Source organism: Erpetoichthys calabaricus, chromosome 4 (assembly GCF_900747795.2).
Source record: "Erpetoichthys calabaricus chromosome 4, fErpCal1.3, whole genome shotgun sequence".
Taxonomy (NCBI): domain Eukaryota; kingdom Metazoa; phylum Chordata; class Cladistia; order Polypteriformes; family Polypteridae; genus Erpetoichthys; species Erpetoichthys calabaricus.
Window position 1 is genome coordinate 304,053,835 of NC_041397.2, and position 6,640 is coordinate 304,060,474.

Consider the following 6,640-nt stretch of genomic DNA (forward strand, 5'->3'; position numbering starts at 1 on the left):
AACATTCGGAAGGCCATTCACTTGAGATCTCACTCCATTATTCATCGTCATCTGCATTTGTGAAACTGGGCTGTCTTTGAGCTGCACCGTGAGTGTTTCCTGTTAGTCATTTTGTGCCCAGTGTTTCTGATGGTTCGGGTCAGCTCCATCCTCTCTTGTCATGTCCGGGAGCTTCTTCAACTCGGAAAAATCTAAAGTCATGAACCAAGATGAGCCAGGCAAGTGAGGACACACACATCAAGCAATTGGTCGGTGCAGAAAGTGTCAGTGCTTTTATTAAAATTAATAAATAAATAATCCATAAAACAAGTGTTGAAGGGTAGGTTAAAAAGTCCAATTAATAAACCATAAATAATCCAAGGTTAAAATCACAGGTAGAAGGCTATTACTTAAAAGCGCATATGCCCAATGCTTTCTTTTCAAAACACGTCACCTCCGCTTATCCTGTTCGGGCCTTGCAGCTGAAGGAGATGTCCTTTCGACATGTGATGTCATCCCTAAATACTTGGCTTGGGACCCCATTGCCTGTCCTTCAGCATCCATGGGGCACTGAGCTGAGCCACACACATGTCTCCCACTGCCAGCCTTTTGGTGTCTGTGGGAGGCAACGGATCACAAGCCACTTGTAGTCCCCAGTATCGTTCAGAAGAAGCGCCTCTTCTTCAGCCCCAGGCTCCTCTCACGGAGGCTCAATCCCAACCACCTGCTTCCATGCATGGGCTCTCCCATATCCAGCTCCGCGCTCTCTATTTCTTTCTTTCTTTCTTTCTTTCTTTCTTTCTTTCTTTCTTTCTTTCTTTCTTTCTTTCTTTCTTTCTTTCTTTCACTTTAACCTCAATTCCCTCCTTTTCATTCTTTCTCTGTTTTTTCTGTCCTTTTTAGTATACAAAGTATACTAAAAAAATACATTTTTTGGAATTATATCTGTGTGTGTGTGTGTGTCTCTGTGTGGGCGTGTAAACATGATAACTCAAAAACACAATCAGGTACATGAAAGACATTTGGCATGTGGTTCTTACACCAAAATTGTAGATATGTATTAACTTTTGGGCCAAATCTATCAACCAGAAGTGGTACTTTACCTGAATACAGACTCCTTTTATTTTATTCATGCGGCTGCAGAGTCTGATTTATTCAACTTTACTTTTATAATAATTGTTCAATATATTATTAATTTGATTTGATTTGTTGTTGACGGTTCTTTAATGTACATACTATAAAAATATAATAGTTGTCTTGTGGTTTACTCCTCAAATATCCATCCCTATATCTGAGTATATGAGAAAGCCTAGGGGAGACCACTCCCGATGTTTTCTCTTTTTTCTCTTTCCCTCTGCCATGCAGGTTCATTTATACGGTTTGATCAGGTACAGATGTTATCCACCATCCCCCCCAAACTGTGAATGAGGCACCTGACCGATCTGCTCACATTGTCACATGAGTGTGCGATCAGCCAAGCACTGCAATCAACACTGGAGCAGTGCCATCATGCTCACAGCTGCACACGTTCTCAGCCTGCACACTATTGGGATGCAATTACTTATTTAAAAACGCTGCACAGTGCCATGGACCACTTATTACAGTGTTTTGTCAGGTTTCTTTCAAAATAATTATCAGCATTTCAGTCATTTGTGTGGGTTCATTAATTTGCATTGTTTAATTGTTGTTGCTTTTGACATAATATATTAAATTCCATTTATCTATTTACCTTTTGAGTTCCATGTCTGTTTGTGAGTGTGTGTGAGCCAAGGCTATGCTGGGTGTGTTCCTGGAGGCCCCAAAATAGCATAAATATGTCACCATTTTAGAACTGTGAGAATTAAAGATCATAAAAGCATTAAACAATGAGTTTCACTAGGTCCAGTGGATTCATATAATAATAATAATAGTAATAATAATAATAAATTGTATTTATATAGTGCCTTTCCCATCCTCAAGGTGCTTTACTTTTTGCACACTTTATTGTGTTGTAACGTTGTGTTGTGTGACAACTCTAGGAAGAGTAATGGTGGTTCCAAAGTTTTTCCATTTCAAAATTATTGAGACCACTGTGCTCTTGGGAACATTCAAAGCTTTACAAATTGTTTTATACCCTTGCTCTGATTTATTCCTTGAGCATGGAAAAGGTGCTATTGAAATAAACTGTGTTATCATTATTGTTATTATTATTTTTATTATTATTATTATGATGGGTATCAACAAGAGTAAAAGGGAAGGTCTACAGGACGATAGTGAGACCAGCTATGTTATAAGGGTTGGAGATGGTGGCTCTGACCAGAAAGCAGGAGACAGAGCTGGAGGTGGCAGAGTTAAAGATGCTAAGATTTGCATTGGGTGTGACGAGGATGGATAGGATTAGAAATGAGGACATTAGAGGGTCAGCTCAAGTTGGCCGGTTGGGAGACAAAGTCAGAGAGGCGAGATTGCGTTGGTTTGGACATATGCAGAGGAGAGATGCTGGGTATACTGAGAGAAGGATGCTAAGGATAGAGCTGCCAGGGAAGATGAGAAGAGGAAGGCCTAAGAGAAGGTTTATGGATGTGGTGAGTGAGGACATTCAGGTGATGGGTGGAACAGAACAAGATACAGAGGACAGAAAGATATGGAAGAATACAATCCACTGTGGCAACCCCTAACGGGAGCAGCCGAAAGAAGAAGAAGATTATGTCTCACTACAGTTTGATCGAAGAGGTCTACAGAGCTCATGGCTTAGTTGTTTTGTCTTGACATGCAATGTGAAATGTGGAACCTCCTATACACAGGTGTCTGCCTTTCTAAATGATACCCAATTAATTCAGTTTTCCACAGGTGGACTTCAGTCGAGGAGAAATAAAGCAAACAGGAGGCATCTAAACATAATTTAGAGTGCCATAGCAAAAGGTCTGAATACTCATATGAATCAGTGAGTTTTGTTTTTGATTTTTAAAAAATCTTCCAACTTTTCCGAAAACATACCTTCACTTTGTCATTATGAGTTATTAAGTGCAGACTGATGGGCAAAATATAGCAAATATATCCATTTAAAATTAACTCTATAACACAATTAAATGTGTAGAAAGTTAAGGGATCTGAATACTTTCTGAATGCACTGTCCAAATAGATAGATAGATAGATAGATAGATAGATAGATAGATAGATAGATAGATAGATAGATAGATAGATAGATAGATAGATAGATAGATAGATACTTTATTAATCCCAGGGGGAAATAGTATACAGTATTACATTTATATTCTAGCAGGGGTACCCCAAGTTGCCCAGGTGGAAAAAGGGAAAAGGTGCAGGTGCTGTCAGTAAATAAAGTGACCAAAGGGGAAAAAAATTCATAATGCATTACATCTGCACAATGAAATCTGCACAAAATCTGGCAGGGATAAGTGCAGTAGTGGGGATTTGTATACCAGACAAACAAACACAAATTCAGCTTTGTATATCCTTGCCAAAGCTTACTGCTTTGTCCGGGTATATTTGTAAAATGGGTTAAGGTGAGGAGCCAAATATTTGTGTGTTTTTAAATGTTGACTTTTCTCATTGCTGGATGTCCCATACATCATCTGCACTACTTCTTTATGAGTTTTTCTGCTCTTATGAATCAGGAATTTGACCTTTGTGAGAATGATTGAATCTCATAATTGTGGTAACTCATTGCTGGGTTGGAACCATGAATGCTACTTTTTTATATTTCACTGTTGCTTCATGAATAATTGTTTAACCTCATATTAAAAAAAAACAGGGCGGCTTTACAAATAATTGAATCACTGATATAGCATGTGTCACACATGTGCGCTTGGGAGACAACTTAAAGGCTTGTATGATTGTAATTCCGCCCCGAGTAGAGGGTTGGAGCTGTTGCCTAATGCTTCTCCTCCTTTCAACCCTAAAGCTCAGACAGCCAACTGTCCCAATGATGTCACCTCCAGGTCACGGACTCTTGCCAGTGTGATAATTGAGTCAGTTGTTGTTTAGAACAGGTCCAAGTGTGCAGGGACTTAAAAGACTTATTTCCAGCATAGAAATGGGATAGGCATACAATTTTCTGACCGTTTTTAAATGGTTCAGAAATGCTTAGAAGTGATTCAGTAACAATTAGAAATTAAACAAGATTTATATACTTTGAACAGAATTTCTCTTAAACAAGAACATTTCTAATTTTTGCTGTTTCAGTTTTCCCTTTTTTGTGTGATCTCTTACTTTGAATTTTTACTAATGCTTTTAAAAAACGAAGATATTTTGTTTGTGGAATCATTTTGTTGCATCAGGCTTTTGCTGAATCCCATTTACAAGCTGGAGCTGTTGAACGTTGGTAATTTTAGATAAACGCAGCTACCCTGCCTCTTTCAAATGTTATTTAATGCTGGATGAATTACATAGGATACAATCAGATGGAGTGGAAAGGGGTCTTGTTTATATTTTTGTTTATATATTATTGTTTATGTTTATATGGTTATTTTTTATATTGTCATGCTTGGGTCACAGTTTGCGCAGAAACACAGGAGGTTGTAGAGAGACAGGAACGTTATTCAACCACTGCAAACAAACATTTGTCTCTTTTTCAAAAGTTAAAACTGTGCTCCATGACAAGACAGAGATGACAGTTCTGTCTCACAATTAAAAGAATGCAAACATATCTTCCTCTTCAAAGGAGTGCGCGTCAGGAGCACAGAATGTCAGAAAGAGAGAGAAAAGCAAACAAATCAATAGGGCTGTTTGGCTTTTAAGTATGCGAAGCACCGCGGCACAAAGCTGTTGAAGGCGGCAGCTCACACCCCCTCCGTCAGGAGCAGGGAGAGAGAGAGAGAGAGAGAGAGAAAGAGAGACAGAGAAAAACAAACATGCAAAAATCAATACATGCCCTTCGAGCTTTTAAGTATGCGAAGCACCGTGCAGCATGTCGCTTCACAAAGCAGCTGCACAGAAGGTAGCAACGTGAAGATAATCTTTCAGCATTTTTAGACAAGCGTCTGTATCGTCTAGGTGTGCGAACAGCCCCCCTGCTCACACCCCCTACGTCAGGATCAGAGAAAGTCAGCGCAAGAGAGAGAGAGAGAAAAGTAAGTTGGGTAGCTTTTCAGCCATCTGCCAATAGCGTCCCTTGTATGAAATCAACTGGGCAAACCAACTGAGGAAGCATGTACCAGAAATTAAAAGACCCATTGTCCTCAGAAATCCGCGAACCAGCAAAAAATCCGCGATATATATTTAAATATGCTTACATATAAAATCTGCGATAGAGTGAAGCCGCGAAAGGCGAAGCGCGATATAGCGAGGGATCACTGTATTCTAAAATTAAACTTGAAATGTGTGATCCAGACTTTTTCAAAGGCAGATTGCCAACTAGGAGGAATTTACATCATCCTGTTGATGCTTATTTTTGAACTTGGTAACAGAAATTAACCGCTCCCTTGTGAACACTCTAAAGATGAGTCATTCTGAACGCAGGTGTCTTCAACCAGGCAACTTTGGATCTAACAGTATGTTCCTTTTGTGGACTCAACAAGCTGGACCTGCTGTAGTCAAACGTTAATGCCTTTGAATGTAAACCTGTGGTATATCTGGACAGGTCTCACCATGTAACTAACACCTATAAGCCTTTGTAATGAATGGAAGATAGGTGACACTTGCCCCTTTTAAGCCAACAGATAGACGCACAGGACACAGGGTAAAAGCAATGAGAAGTCGTTTAATTCTTTTTCTTTTCAATACCTGTGCCCTTTAGCATCACTGCCACAGTTAATAAGCAAACAAACAAGCACAATTCTCAATAATAAGCACAATTCTCTTTCCTCCACACCTCCCAGCAAGCTCTGTCCTACTCCTCTCGACTCAGGCTCACTTGCTGGGTCTCCAGCAGTCCTTTATATAGTCCTTGACCCGGAAGTACTTCTGTCTCTCCATCCACGTGACTGGCTAGAACTTTTGGGACAGACATAGAATTCCGTTTTTTTTTCTCAGCCTGGAAATACTTTGGGGCTTCCATTGTCGTACTCCATTATTACTTCCGGGCTAGGTGGGAATTTATTCTCCCACCATTTTCCAACAGCGTCCCCTGGAGGCAGCCATGGTACCCAGCAGGGCTGTGTTGCCAAACTTCATGTCCCATAGTGCCCTGCAGGAATCCGGGGCACCGCTGCAACCCAGGGAAGCTGCCATCTAGCATTTTGGGGGAGGCAGTGTCCTTGAAAAGCTGCCCTCCCCCATCCTTCCATGTCAGGGGTGTCCCAGCCGAGTTGAGCTGCCGGCTGTCTTTTACACCTGTTATTGACAGAAGCAGCTCTTCATTATCCAAGCCAGAATTTCGTAAGTGTTTGGGGGGTCGTTGTTGTTTGTTTATTGTAAAATGTATGTTTTTTTTCTCTCTTCAGCTTCTGTAAAGTTTTTAATTTTCCCTCAGAGACTACGAGAGAGGTTCAGAAAGTATCCGCACTTTCACATTTTCGTTGGAAACGGTGAAGGCGGGAGTAGTAATTGGGCATTAAAAAGGTTGGTATGGAGCTGGGAAAACTAAATCGCAAATGAAGGTGACTATGTCAAAAAGTGATGTAATTTGTTTTTGAAATTCTTAATAAATAGAGTTACAAAAATGTGCGGAAACTTTTTGAATGTCCCTCTTATTAAAGTAAACTTAATCTAATCTAAAACA